At 37.1% G+C, this 15,860-nt stretch overlaps 1 pseudogene; it reads left to right on the forward strand.

The window, feature by feature from the left end:
• The first annotated feature begins 1,371 nt into the window (after window positions 1-1,371).
• Window positions 1,372-6,526, forward strand: LOC100068794 (mediator of RNA polymerase II transcription subunit 7-like; annotated as a pseudogene).
• Window positions 6,527-15,860: the final 9,334 nt, after the last annotated feature.

Below are 15,860 nucleotides of genomic sequence, written 5' to 3' on the forward strand. Positions count from 1 at the left end.
TAATCCATTTTAGTAAAGGTTCCTTAGGAAGCTGATGATGCTGACTCATAATGAAACAACTCCTTTACACTATACTCCCTGGTTTCAGTAGTTTCTTGGTTGTGCCCCTATTCCACATTGACTACCTTCTTGGTGACCAGAAGTCTTGGATGTGCTTTCTGTTGTCTCTGCAGTTTTTCCCTTGGGAAGCAGCTTTGAGGGTAGTGGCCAAAGCTCAGATCCACTGAAATCTGAGCTTAATCTAGCATCAAGGTCTGACCAGGTGTTTTCTTAATTTCATTTTAGCTATTTCAGATAACAATAACTTTTCTCTTTAGTAACTGATGGCTGCATAGCTCATGCTTCATACCATGAGTGATCCAGTGGCCGCTCAGGAATCAAAGGTTCCTCATCCCCCACCCTTTCATCCTTCTTCTTCCCAAACCACATGTTTCCACCAGCCAGGGAAATTCTAGTAAATCCTACTCTTCTGAGATGACCTAAGAATTCTACACCCAGTTACAATGTGGGGCAGAGAGGGAGTTTCCCCACACCAACAAGCAATTCTAGGATACCAACTGGGTGTCTTACAATTCAACTCAAGTCCAACATTATCTACACCCTGATATAGTATCAGATCCCACAAGTTAAGGCCTGGGTCCCACACAACTGCCCTCCACTTCAGATGCCAATTACAATCCCAGCTTGTCAGCTGTGCTTCTGACCTACCAGCTATAGAGTGGAGGTTCCAAAGACCCTCTCCTTGAATTCTATTAATTTGCTAGAGCAGCTGACAGAACTCAGAGAAACATTTTAATTACTAGATTACTAGTTTATTATAAAAGGATATAATTCAGGAACAGCCAGATGGAAGAGATGCATAGGGCAAGGTGTGGGAAAAGGGCACAGAGCTCCCATGCTTTCACCAAGCTTGCCACTCTCCCCAAATCTCCATGTGTTCACCAACCTGGAAGCTCTCTGAACCCCATTCTTTTGTGTTTTTATGGAGGCTTCATTACATAGGCATGGTTGATTAATTCATTGGCCATGGAACTCAACCTCCAGCCCCTCTCTCCTCCCCAGAGATCGGGGCGGTGGCGGGAGGGGGGAGGCAGGACTAAAATTTCCAACCTCTAATCACGTGGTTGGCTCCACTGATAACCAGCCCCCACCCTGAGGTGCTTTCCAAAAATCATTTTATTAACATAACAAAAGGCACCTTTATTGCTCTCTTAGAAAATTCCAAGGGTTTTAGGAGCTCTGTGCCTGGAATGGGTCCCAAGACCAAATAGTTTTTTTAATTATAAATCACAGTATCACAAAGGTCCTAAATGAAGTGAAATGGCATGAAATGTACTATCTGCGAGAAGGTATTTCTAGTAGTGGGATAACATGTCCTGTCTCAGTAAAGAAATTATGATGTTAGAGGAACAGAAAAAGTTCAAACCAGGCTACAGCAGGGTGACCAAGGAGGAAGATGGTAGGAAGTGAGTTCAGAGATTTAGGAGCGGTTCCATCATCTAGGGACTTGTAGGTTATTATTCCCCTCAGACCAGTTGGCTTTTAAGGTAAAAAGTTATGAACTCTTGAAAAATAAGATTTTTGCTGCCTACTCTTTCCCCCCAAGTTTAACAAATATTGACATAGCTTTCTAATGACTGAATCCACATCTGTATGTAAGAAGCTATTCTATATTCTTATCCTTTAAAAATATATATCTATATACATCTGCCATTTGTATCTGTGGTTCTGCATCCACAGATTCAACCAATCTGGGATCAAAAGCACTATGATGGTTGTGTCTGTACTGAACATGTACAGACTTCTTTTCTTGTCATTATTCCCTAAACAATACAATGTTACAACCATTTACATATTATTTACATTGAATTAAAAGTAATCTAGAGGCGATTTAAAGTATACGGAAGGATGTGCAAAGATTATATGCAAATACCAGGCAATTTTGATATCCAGGGAGGGTTGGGGGATCTCCTAGAGCCTATGCCCCAAGAATATGGAAGTGCAGCTATACAGCTGGAGAAATGGTTTCTTCCTGTTTTTCACTGCCTCTCAGAACTTATTAGATCTGTATAGGTGTTAGGCAAGGGAAATAGCTCCTTATTTTATAGAACTCAGATTTCCAGGACACTTAAAACAGGAGTTTATCTTTATTTTTCATTCTGGTTCCTGTAACTACAAATTTCTTCTCAATATGGGTCCTTTATTCCACAATGAGAGAAAAAAATCTTTAAGTGTAAGTATTGAGCCTCAGTTATTAATGAAGGAAGGAGTTACAGAAGGATGGGATATAAAGGTAAATTTTCTAGATTATGACTTTTGTACGGTTTAAATTTTATAAAAAGCCTGAATTGTTTTCTATTTTGAAAAAAAGAAACTAATAGTTCCTTATCATTTCAACACCCTCCTACCTCCTCTACACATTCTCCTTATGTCACTTCATCTACTTCTATGGTTTCAATGTGAAAAACCTACATTTCCAGTTCGGACATTTCTTCTGAGGCCCAGAAATATCTGTACAATTAACTACTGAAGATTTTGCAGACTTTTAAAATCTAATGTGTCTAAAATTGAGCTCATTATTCTCTGTCCTAAGCTAGCTTCTGCTCCCATATTCCCAGTAATAGTTAGTGACATCTCATTCCACTTATTCTCCCAAATTGAAATCTTAGTCATCTTTACACTTTTTCTTCCTCCCTAATCCTCAGGTCACCAGCACATTATTCTACCATAAATTTGTTTCTCGGATGGTGCCCTGTCTCTTTTCCTATTTTTTATTGCTTCTCATCTGAACTCGTCCAATAGCCTCCTAATTAGTTTCCCCCAATCTGTTCACCTTCCCTTCCACTTCCAGGTGCATTTATAAAAATACAGCATGAAGAAGACGTTTACTAGTTCCACACTGTCTATAAGAAATACAAGTTACTCTGTGTGGATGCGAGTCTATTTATAATCTTTTACATTTGATGTCTGGTCTCTTGTTCTAAGTTCTGGCTGCAACAGAATATACATCATTCTTCATTTATTTGCTCGTAACTTTCCCCGTGATGGCAATGTTTCCTTCATTCCCGAGGACACACAAAGATCTTTCTTTGCCTGGTAAGCAAACTCTTACATCTTTCTATATTAAACATGGTTTTCTTTGTGAAAGCCTCTGCAAAACTCCTAGACAAAGTTCATTGACCCTTTCTAGGTTTCCAAGAACGCTTTCTTTCTCTCTCTCTGTTTCTATTTCACATTTTATTATTATTAACTAACAACAAGCCTGTATCTTTTGTAAGACATGAGAGTATGAGGGCAAGAATTATACTTCGTTTATTCTCATGTCCACAGCACATACCACACTATCTGTCCTATAGTTGCGTTCAATTAATGTTTAGTGACATAAAGAGAGGAAGAGAGAAGGAAGACAGAAAATGCAAATAAACCTGGGAGAACATAGTGCTTAAAATGTTAGTATAAGTGAGTATTATTGGATTCTTTCTATAGGTTGTCTACAGGTTATACTGTAAAGAGATTTTGTGTTTTCTCTCAAAACCCCTAACAGTCAAATACCAGAGGGATAGATTTATACACAGTTGAAGAAAGGGCACAGAGAATACTGGTTGAAATTAATTACATGTAAACAACCCCCTCTTCATAATTTTGCCCAGGGCTGAAGGTTGATCTTAAGGTCGGTCTGGGCAATGTTTCTTGGAGCCAGTTGTGTTCACCTTAGTGTATGATGAGAGCATCATGTGATTATTATATTAGTTATGAAGTCCAAACCTCTCCATTTAAGTGTGAAAAAACGGAGGCCAGAGGAGTTGTGACATATCTATATTCCGTTTTCTTAAGATAATTTGATTCTGTGCAAAGCTGAGAGACTCTCAAACCCCTATCTTCTGTTGTAATTCCTTCTAGAGAAAATTGTAAACACCTAACTCCCTAACATGTGACCCACTCCACGTGAGGCTGCTTCCAAGGGTTGAATTTACCTCAATCTGGATGTTGAAGTTGTACATCTTGAGTTGAGGCTTGTGATCTTTTAACAATGGGTCCCATTGTTTAATTATTTTCACATTTCTGTAATGCTTTGGCAAGAATGTTGCAGTAAGAGGGCTTACACTATTGGAAAAAAAGAGAATTGGAATGCAAAAACCTTAGTGGGCCGTGAAAAAATACCTTGAGACTAAGAATTTGCTCTATTGTTTCTATATTCTTTATCTTTTTTGGAAATTCCCTGTTAGCTAACTGCCTGAAGTCAAAAAGCAATAAAATAAGAAAAATAATTTAAAAAAAGAAGATACCTGGGTGAGTGGAGAATAATTACAAGTTTTGCCTTGGGTAGACAGAGGGAAAAAGTGAGAGAGAGAATTAGATAGAGATAGAGATAAAGATAGAGACAGAGGGACACAGAGGAGGGAGAAGAGGAGCAGGACAAGTTCCATTTGACATTCTTTCACCTCTCCCACAGGCCGTAACCCAACAATTGTATGTCATTTGTTTTTCTGTGTACACTCATGGAGCTCCCTGACCCTAAGGCTATGGGGCTCCAACCTAGGGGTGCCCCATTCTCTGTGATCAGAAATTACTACCCCTTCCTTTCACTTGAAGCTTTCAGGTCTGCAGATAAACTAATTATCAATAAGATATGATGCTTGGTAATAACAAGATTTATCAAGCTACTTTCTTGTGGACAGAAGTCTCTTTAACTTAAAAAAACAATTACTGATGCTACATTAGTAATTTTCTTTTAAGTTGAAGAGACTTCTGTAATCAGTAATTATTATTGATCAAATTCATTCATGAAGGAATGGATGAATATGGTCGTCAGCACGTGCCTGTTATCATTCAAAAGTCCACTTATAGACCATGTGTGCCCTGCAGTGTTCTGAGCATCTAGGAGAGTGCTTAGCACAGCGTTGGGAAGACATAAATATTGGTGGAGTAACTAAATTTGGACATGAAAGCCTGAAACTTTACTGCTGTCATTATAGTGTCATTAAGTAACAAAGAAAAGAAAAAATATTTGAGGAAAAAGGAGAAGGGCAAAAAAGAAGCCAAACGTATACTGAGAAAAAAGTATTTTAGAAGAATGCACTGTCTACTCTTGAGCACATATCACTTTCCTATCCCAGTACTTTCTGCCCCAATATGTATTATATCTTGTTAAATTAATAATTCAATTACTGTAAAATGTGATTATTTAGGAATTTAATGGCTCACATTTGTAACAAGCTTTTTCAAATTTGCCTCTCATTCTTGATCTCATGAAGTTTTCTTGTGTGGATATTTAGAACTCCATAAGAAAATGTCCCATTATAATTTGAATAAAATGCCTAACTGGTTTGGTTTGTAATCAAATTGTTTTATTGTGGGCCTTGGTGACTGTGGTGAGACCTAAGTTAGAGCACGAGAGCGTGGCAGACGAGGGAGAGAAGACTGAGACGTTTTGATTTATTCTAAAAACAATGAGAAACTGTTGAAAGTGGCATAACATGGCATGAATTAATTTAAGGCATGTTGCCATATGCGGAATCAGTCAGGAGGTAGGGGACAAGAACGAAAGCAGAGAGACCAGTTAGGGGTTTTGTAGTGACAGGCCAAGAGACAAGGGCGGTTTGGTCTAGGTTTAGAGCGGTACAAATGGAGGAAAATGGAATAAATTGGGAAATATTTTGCAGGGAAAGCCGCCATGATTTACTAATAGACTGGATGTGGCATGTGAGTAAAAGAAAGGAATAAAAAATGCATCAGTGGCTTCTTTCTAGAGGAGACCAGAAGTCAGATGTGAGCGAGGGTGGCAAAGGCCGACACCAGTGTACACCTCAAGCTTGTCGTTCTTGATCTCCCACAACGAGTGAACCACAGCAAGTGAGAGCCCTTCCGCCACCTCCGATGCAGTACAGCAAGGAGTATACAGATGAAAATATTCAGGAAGGCCTCACTCCCAAGCCTCCGCCTCCGATAAAGGACAGTGACGTGAAGTTTAACAACCAGTTCCAATGTGATGATCTTATCACTTGCCCTTTAGAAAGTCGGGACATCAAAGGGCTTCATCCTGTGCAGTCTGATCACAATAAAGGAAACTCAAAACATCTGTCCTTACTAATTTTGTAGACCCCTTAGATTTCTTGATAAGGAGCCCTGGGAATATAAAACGAGACAAGAAACTAGATCTTAAACTGCTTTTTGTTCATGTGTATTAATTCATTAATGAATACTGACCCCATCAAGCAAGGGAGACCTTGAGAGTCCAGGTGGAGGTGCAGAAACATCAATGTCTTGAAACAGCTGAGAGGTTTCAGAAGCATCTGCAGTGAGGCATTGAGATGATTCAAAATTACTTGGTTTCTTTGCCTGATGATTTGCCCCATCAGAAACAGGGATGAGAGTAAAAACTGAAAGAATGGACACTGATGATAGAAAGAATTGTAGTGGTCAGGATGAACAACAAAGAGAAAATTCTGCTCATAGGAGAGACTGGATCATAGAGAAAGATGCTGCTTTGTGTGTCCTAATAGAGAAAATGAGTGAAAGATCATGAAGGATATTTGTTTACGTCTTGCTTTTCCTTTTCAATAAATAGCATCAAATATTAGTTAATTTACTCTTAGTCTTAAAAGACGTATAACTAGAAGTCAAGCCCCAGCTTGACTCCCCAGCTTTATGAATCAGGAGATGTCATTACTTCACTTTATGGTAAGCATAGGCAAGAGAGTACACCTGCTAACCGTAATCACCTTAAAAAACAAAGCGTTTGATGCTACTGTGTGGAATCTTCCTGTTTTTGGAGTTGGAGTAAGATGTTGAAGATATCCTCAGTAATAGCAAGCTTTCATCTGTGAAAAGTAAATTTGCCATTTGCTTTAAGAATGACAGATAAATAAAGGATGTCACGTTGTATAGCAAATGTGAAATTACGAAATCTTTAGATTTACTTCACTTAAAAGTTTGCTTAATCTCTAAAAAAGTAGTGTAACATTAAAAGAGAGGAACTCTAGAATTTTAGAAGAGCAAATTTCTTTTTCCTCATGACTGCTCTGTAAACACAATTTTTCATCCTCTTTTCCCTATCCTGATGAGTCTCATAACTTTTTCCAGTCACTCAGATAATAAGTCCTCTGGTCATTTTTAGTTACAAACACTCATTTTAGTAATTAAAATGTCTGTGTAATTAACTATACATTTCCTTCAAAGCTAAATTCAGACTTGCTCAAGCCTGGAAGCCAGCAATGGGAAGGGGATTCAGTGGCAGAAACTGCTAGATGTTCATTGGAGATTCTTGCTCTCCTGACTTCTGTTGCTGAGATATGACCGCCCTACCAGGGACTACATTTTTCTGCTCCCCTTGCATCTATGTTTGGGCATGTGACTAAATTCTTAGAGACGGAGGATTCTTAGCAATGGATGTAGGAATTCAGGCCTGCTTCATAAAAATTTCTCTCATGATCTTCCATTCTATTCTCTCATCTGCTGGTTGTACGGCCACTCCCAGGATAACTTTTGAAGCCACTTGAAGAGGGTAAAGGGTCAGTCAGTTTGGGTCCTTGAATGACTAAGCCCTCCTTTCATTTCCTCTACCCACCCAATCCCATCTGATCTGACTTTGTGTGAGCAAGAAATCAACTTATTTTGAGCACTGAGATTCTGCTTCTGTACTTTCTTCTCTTTTCTCTGCAAGGTTTTGATGAAGAGTCTGTCTGTATCTGAGGATCTCTGACAGTCTTTCTCTTAATGTAGGTCAGTGGTTCTCCAAGTGTAGTCCTGGACCAGCAGCATTAGCATTCCTTGGGGACTTGTTAGAAGTGCAGATTCTCCAGCCTTATCCTAGACTTAGTGAATCAACCTCTAGGGATGGAGCCCCGCAAGCTGTGGTGTAACAAGCCCTCAGGTGAGTCTGATGCATGCTCAAGATTAAGAATCACTGATAAAGGAATACCTTTTCCCAGATGTCCACTTTTGATCTTTCCCTTAGTCCCTGGTTTCCATTATTCCACCCTGCAGAGACTTGCTCTATTAAGGTCTCCAGCCCTAGAGCTGGCAAAGTCCAGTTTAAAATGGCCTCAGGCTGGGTCCCCAATATGTGAAACATTCATGCATCCTTTTCCTTTACAAATCTTGGGAGTGCGGGCTGTTCCCAAGTAGGTGCCTCTCTGTTAGACAGGCAGCTAGTGGCCAGCCCCATCTTTGGTTCTTTTCCTGCATGTGTTTAGTATGGACCTTTGAGCTCCAGAGACACCAGAGGACATAGACCATGCTCTTGTAAGCTTAAATGGAAGGAGAAGCACAGCCCACTGATCCCCTTGGAGGGGAGCAAGCTGGACATTGCATAACACTTGAGCAACTCTCCAAAGAATCTTTTTCCTTCTTTGATCTCAATGCTTTTATATTTTTGAGGAGGATGTTAGGCTAAGAGGTGCAAAACCAATTTTTGGCTACTTTGCAAATCCCTGTGCAGTAAAAAACTAAGCAAATTACATTATATCATTGTTACAAGAGTCACAACATAATTTGCACATGAATTTATGTGTTTGTGTGTGTGGGGGGGATTAAGGGATTAAAATTCCATGCAGAATCTTAAATTCCCCAAAAAAAAAGCCAGGAATAAAGAATGACTCCTAGGGGCCAGCCTGGTGTTAAATTTGCACGCTCTGCTTCGGTGGCCCAGGGTTCATGGCCTGGATCCTGGGTGCAGACCTACACACCTCTCATCAAGCCATGCTGTGGTGGTGTCCCACATACAAAGTGGAGGAAGATTGGCAACAGGTGTTAGCTCAGGGAAAATCTTCCTCACCAAAAAAAAAAAAAAAAAAAAACAAGCTTTACTCCTAGCCTTCTGCCTGAGAACCTGGGTAAATAATTAAGTAATTAACTAATATGGAGAAAAATTGGAAGTGAGAAATTAGTAGTTATATCCCCTTCTGTTTAATGACCTTTATTAAACAGTACCAGTAATTTTCTCATCTAGCCTAGTTTTCTAGTCTTCATAGATCTCATCCACCATAATTAAGAAAGATGATTACCATGAGGTCTCCACCCAATTGTGGGCAATTGGAAAGATGGGTAATAATGAATGTAAGCTTGAGAGATATATAATTATAGATCTTCTATAAAAAGTATAAGTAATTTTGGCCCCATTGCATAATATTTTCTCTGCAGATTCTATTTTAGCATACTGTCTTAGCTCAGGTTCTTTGGAAAATAGAGCCTGAGGCAAAAACTTATGTTTTAACTTTATTGCAGAGAGCAATTCCAGATAAGCAAGATTAAGAGAGAAAGAAGATAAGGAAGGAGGGAGAGCACATGCAGAAGCGGGCATCACAAAGGTGGCAATAGCTTTGTGGCCAGTGCGGTTGACTGATCTTGAGTGATATCTGCAAAGAGATACTATGTGAATCACGCATCTCAGAATAGCATATCCAATGGAGAAAACATAGAGGTTTTATCTGCCAGCTTCCTTCTTCCTGTCATTTTCTGCCTTGGTTTAAAACTTCCTTAAATGCCCTTTGTGTTGTAACAGCCAGGCTTTCTACATTTGAAGACGAAGTATTCCCAATACCCAATTGGGAAAAGTTGAGCCATGGTGCAGTAATTTTTGAGCATGAGTGACCTTTCTTTTGACCATTAAATTATAACCTACAGGAGATTTCTCTCCTTTCTTACTTTTCACTTCAAGACAAATCCGTAAATTCCAGTAAATATTTATAAGTTGTCTATTATGATAATATAAATGATAGAATAGCAATAGTGACAGCTACAAGATACTTATCTCTTTACTTACACTATTGTTAATTTTTACAACAATCTCAGGAGGATGGTATTATTATTGTTGTATATCTTTTTTCCCTGAAAATGAAGTTGAGGCCAATAGAAATTAATTTGTCTAAAATCACATGGCTTATAACTTAAAGAGTAAGATGTCAGACCCTATCTGTCTGGTTTTACGATGCATGCTCTTTGCGCATACTCTTATTTTAGGTTCTTAGTGTTATTTTATTTCATTTTTTAATGTGTTAAGTGTAGATGATAACACTTATAATGTTATTGTGAGAAGATAAATAGTTTTTCAAAAAGCATCATATGCTATATGTATAATGTCTTTATAAATAGTATAGGGGCACCATAGAGCTCCCACGGAAAATCTTGTTGTGAGTAGGTGATGGAGAAGGCATGAATGTTTATGATCCAGCTAGGGTATGTTGAGAAACCTAAAAATAGAAAAGAAAATCATATTATGCAACCCTACACAAACAACTGGAAAGTAGGGCTGAAACGGCATCGAACCCGTCCTTCACAAATGGCTGCTGGATGACCTGTGAACCCAATGGGAATAGGAAGAAAAATGCAAAACAAAGGTTTGTTTTTCTCTATCTAGAATAGAAAATGGTTAGGAGTTGGGAAATGAAACTGAGAGGTAAAGTTTAATATCTTAGAAAAATAAATTGTTCCTTTATATACGTGTATCATACCATGTTTGAAAATTTCACTGTGTGCCAAGGGAAATACGATCTTTAACCGTGTATGAAAAAAGTACAAAGTGTTTCCAGATAGAAATGATCTAAGTTATCATTTGTGTTCTTTATCGGTTCATCTTGATGCTAATAAATACTTTCTTATTTTGAAATACGTAATAGATTCCTGCTTAAATATCTAAGTTGATTTCATTACCTGTAGAGATTAAAATAATGATTAATATTTATTTCACAGTTTTGAGATGGTCATACATTTCATCTAAAAATGTTTATACATTGCATTACCTTATATCTGTAGAATTGTCACAGAAATGGCCATATTTTCCCCCAAATCAGTAGTGTGTTTCCTATTGTTTACCTTTCCTCAAGATAGAAAATTAAACTGTGATTAGATGTGAATTTCTTCTAGGCATATGTTGTTTCACTGAGAAATCGTTTGAAAACGAAAGTCTGTCCTAGAATATTATGGCAGTGATGAAGGTCACAATAGTGGTATGACCTTGACAGAGAGAATCTCAGGTGTCTGAGATGAGGGCTCCTCAAACCTGCCCACTGCAGCAATGTTTTGGTGTTTGACTAGCAGCAGGTTATTGAATATGTTTCTGTTATATCACACCTTTTAATCTAATTGCATTTCTCTCCCTTTGAGCAATCTTACGGCAGGATGTCATTAAATTTATGAGGTCTCCAAAGATATTTCCTAAATATTCAAATCCCTAAGTTTTCTGCAAGGTGTGAAAGGTCCAACTAAAAACTAGTATGACAGAAATGGGAAAAGTTGAGGTCTGAAACTGACTGGTCAGATGCTTAAAAATATTTTTAAATAATTTTGAAATATTTAAAAAATATATTTACCTCCATGTCCTTCTTTACTCACTATGCTCCACAGCCATCTCCTTATGAGGATGAGTACAGGGAGCTAGTTGGTAGTGTCAGTTTACAAAGAAATTCATGCATGGTCGAAATTCACATTGTGAATCATTTAAATTACTCCTAAAGTGCAATATACACGGCTTTATGTATACTAAAGCCATATAGATGATTCGTCTTTCTCTTTGTCAATATTTTATTGAAAATATCAATAAATTCCACAGTTGCTTTGAGAATGTGGAAAACGCCATCATTACACAAATGCCTGGCCAACTGAACACATTTTATTTCAAAATTAGGGAAAATACTACCAATCACCAGCAGTATTTAAATACTCTGTCTCTGAAAATTTGAAATAGAGTTGAATTTTTACATAATTTTTTTGGCACCAGTAAAACTCAGTCCCCAGGACTGATAAAGCAAAGCGGGGCTTAAAAAATTTTTCAAAGTGCTAACTCCTGTTATTTTGCTTTCTTTGAAACCAGAGAAAACTAGAAGTGGAAGGGATCCTAATGCTTTCCTATTTCAATATCTTAATTTTGCAGAATTAAAACTGAAGTCGTTTTACTTGATTGGGTGAGACCCTGTTTTTGTAAACATCATTTCACTCAGTCCACACAATAACTCTCTCAGGTGGTACTGAGTGCCCCACATAGCTGTGGGGGCCAGGATAAGATTGTTCAAGGCCACGTAGCTATTAAGTAGAAGAATCAGGATCCAAGCCAAATATGTTTAACCCTAAATCCAATATTTTCTCACCATACCATCCTCAAACATTTCTGAGAAAATTTTCTTGGAGAATTATGATTTATTTATAGAATTTTGCAATTTTGCCTTTTATTTCAATTATAATCTAAAAATGCTATATCTGTTGGATAACCTAATGTCTACTGTAAAAACTAGCACTGACTTAACATTTTAGCACCTGAGGGAGTGAAGGGAACGCTACGGAATATAGGAATAGCAGATTTAGGAAGCAACAGCATCTACCTCTCAGTCTGAGGCAGAGTCCTCAAGGAAGGAACAGACTAGGAAGAGATCCAGGAGCACAAAGGAGGGCAAAGAATGATGGATTTAGAACTGAGAGATTGTAAATTGGGAAGAGGCACATACCTTATCACAGAGGTCTACCCTGACTACACTAAGATAACAATCTTCCAACTTCAGTGCTTTATGTGTCTTATCACCACTTGGAATACTATACAGATTTTTGTTGATCTGTTTAATGCTAGTTTCCCAGCGTTGGAATACCAAAACGCTGCTTGTCCTTGCAGGTCTGACACATACAGGTCTTTAACAACTATTAATTAAACAAGTGATTATTGAAATTGAACTTTTTCACATTTTCTTGTTTTTAAATGTTTCTTCTTTTGTGAGCTTATTTATATCTTTACCTACTCTTAATTGTTCAGCTTTCATTATTTGTTTGAACAAATTATTTACATATTAAGGGTATCTAACCTTTTTGCCATTTGCAGGGAAAATATTTTTTTCATATAGTTGTACATATTTTTTGTTTCTAGATTTTTCTTTTTTAGTTATTACATCTTGAGCTTTTACATGGTCAAATATGATATTGTTCCCTTTCATAGTGTCTTTCATTGCTTTTAAGCCTTTTAACACTTTCCCCGCTCTAATTGCAGATATTCATCATGTGTGTGTTTGTTGTTTTTAATTATGACATTTAAATTCTTTCTCTATAATGTATTTTAGTATATAATGTGGAAAGTATGTGACAAGCTTTTTTAAAAATTACATTTCTATCTTTCTGGTATATTGAACTCATAAATTCAATTAACATTTTGTTAGATATTTATTCATTCAGAAACATTTATTTATTTGAGATATAATTGAATAACATTATATTAATTTCAGATGTACAATGTCATGATTTGATATTTGTATATATTGCAAAATGATCACCACAATAAGTCCAGTTAACATCTATTGCCATACATCGTCACAAAATTTGTTTTTCTTGTGATGAGAATTTTCAAGATCCACTCTTCTAGCTACTTTCAAATACGCAATATAGTATTATTAACTGTAGTTACCATGCTGTACATTACACCCCTTTGACTCATTCATTTTATAACTGGAAATTTGTACCTTTTAACCTGTTCACCCATTTCGCCCACCCCCCACTACCTGCCTTAGGCAACCATTAATCTGTTTTTTGTATACATGAGCTCCATTTTTTTTAGACTAAAAATATAAGTGAGACTACAAGGTATTAATCTTTTTCTGTCTGACTTATTTCAGTTAGAATAATGCCCTCAAGATCCATCCGTGTTGTCACAAATGGCAAGATGTCATTCTTTTTTGTGGCTGAATAATATTCCATTGTTATATATATATCACATTTTCTGTGTCCATTTGTCCACTGACGTACATTTAGGTAGTTTCCATGGCTTAGCTATGGTAAATAATGCTGCAATGAACATGATGGGGTGCATATATCTTTTTAAGTTAGTGGTTTCGTTTTCTTTGGATAAATACCCAGAAGTAGAATTGCTGGATCATATGATAGTTTTATTTTTAAGTTTTGGAGGAACCTCCAAACTGTTTTCCATAGTGACTCCATCAATTTACATTCCAACCAATAACGCACAAGTGTTCCCTTTTCTCTATGTCCCCGCCAAAACTTGTTTATGCTCCCCTAAGAAAGAGTGATTGTTTTCTTCATCGACCCTGGGTACTAATAAACTTCAAATCCTCGTCAATGTGATACATGAAAAATGGTAACTTTTCGTTGTCTATATCTGCAGTTAAGTTGTAAATCTGGGCCTCTTTACATATTTTATTGTTGATGGTTATTTATTTATTTATTTTTTGAGGAAGATTGGCCCTGAGCTGACATTCTCCTATTTTTGCTGAGGAAGACTGGCCCTTAGCTAACATCCCTGCCCATCTTCCTCTACTTTATATGTGGGACGCCTGCCACAGTATGGCTTGATAAGCAGCACGTAGGTCTGTACCTGGGATCCGAACTGGTGAACCCTGGGCTGCCGAAGCAGAACATGAGAACTTAACTGCTGCACCACCAGCCTGGCTCCTGGTGTTTATTTTTTTATTGTTTGATAAGGTCTTTTGTCCATCTTTCTGTTGGGTTTTCGCGTTCAAATTGTTTTGCAATAAGTCTTGGCATATTGCAGAAAATATCCCTTTGGTGGTCATATAATTTTATTAGGTAGCCCTTATCTTTTTTCATATCATTTTTTTTATTACTGAGTTATGTGATTAACATTTATGTTGTTAAATTTATCGTTCATTTCCTTTATATTTCTCAGTTTTGTTACATAATTGAAGGGTTTTCTTCAAAGTGTAAGCCTTCAGTCTTCTATTAGGAGGAGAAAAATGTGGTCACCTGGGTGCTTAGAATGGGAGAAAGATTATTCTAAATGGTAGGCTTTCAACCCATTTTCATTTTCTTATTCCCATCCACACCTACAATTTTACAACTACTTGGTGTTACCATTTCCTGAGACTTCCTTGGGTTCTACATGACAGAATAGTTGTTTCAGAGCTTTCCCACTATTAGTGGTCAACTTTTTCTGTCCTGCTAAATCAGTTACCTCTTATCCAATGAGTCACCAGGTTCAAAAGTTTTGATGTTCCTCCCTTTTATCTCTTTACCCAAGTATTAGTGGGGTTTTGGGAGGGAGTGGCGGTTTAGTAAAGACCTGTATTCAATCCATCATGTTTACATCTCACTCATGGAAAAAATAAACCACCAGTAACAATAATCATAGTCCAGACAAATATTATGTATAGTATTTGTATATCTACTTTGGAAATATTTGAACCACAGTACATTTTTGTCTCTAATTCTAGATATTAGAAAATTCTAGTCCAAAACATGCAAAATACAACAACACATATTGTTCTATTAACCAAATGCCCCACAACAAAGTACAGTAGAAAAACAAAGTGAAGCAACAGTATTAGTAGTTTATCATTAAATGATAAGAATGAAACAATAGGAAACCATAACCAACTGAAGACAACATTGCTGATGCACCTATTCCAGTATCTTTCCCTAATATTATATTAATTGCTAGTATATGCTTGATAACATCAGAATGAATGAATCTTCAAAACATATTGCGATAAAGAGACAAGAGATAGTATGTACAGTGTTCTAGTATTTACATAAAATTTGAAAATATGAAAAACAATACTAAATACGCCTAGGGAAACACATATGGAAAAACTATGTTGTGATATTCATGGACATGACAAGCAATAAATTCAAGATAGAGGCAGGAAAAATAAGGGAGTTTCAACTCTACAAATTATTTTGTTTCTTAAGCTGGCAGGTGAGTATACGGATGTTTATTATGTTAATCTCTACATCGCACCTGAAATATTTCATAAAAACTAATACGTCCAAAACCTTATCCTTTTCGCCAAAGCTATTAAAACAGTAGTGTGGTACTATGGCAATAGATTGACATTATGTGAATAAGGTGATAGTAGAAGCACTATGGGGCGAGTAGATTAGACAGTTTCTTTGCTATATAAGGGAAAATCGTC

Source organism: Equus caballus, chromosome 20 (assembly GCF_041296265.1).
Source record: "Equus caballus isolate H_3958 breed thoroughbred chromosome 20, TB-T2T, whole genome shotgun sequence".
NCBI classification, from domain to species: Eukaryota; Metazoa; Chordata; class Mammalia; order Perissodactyla; family Equidae; genus Equus; species Equus caballus.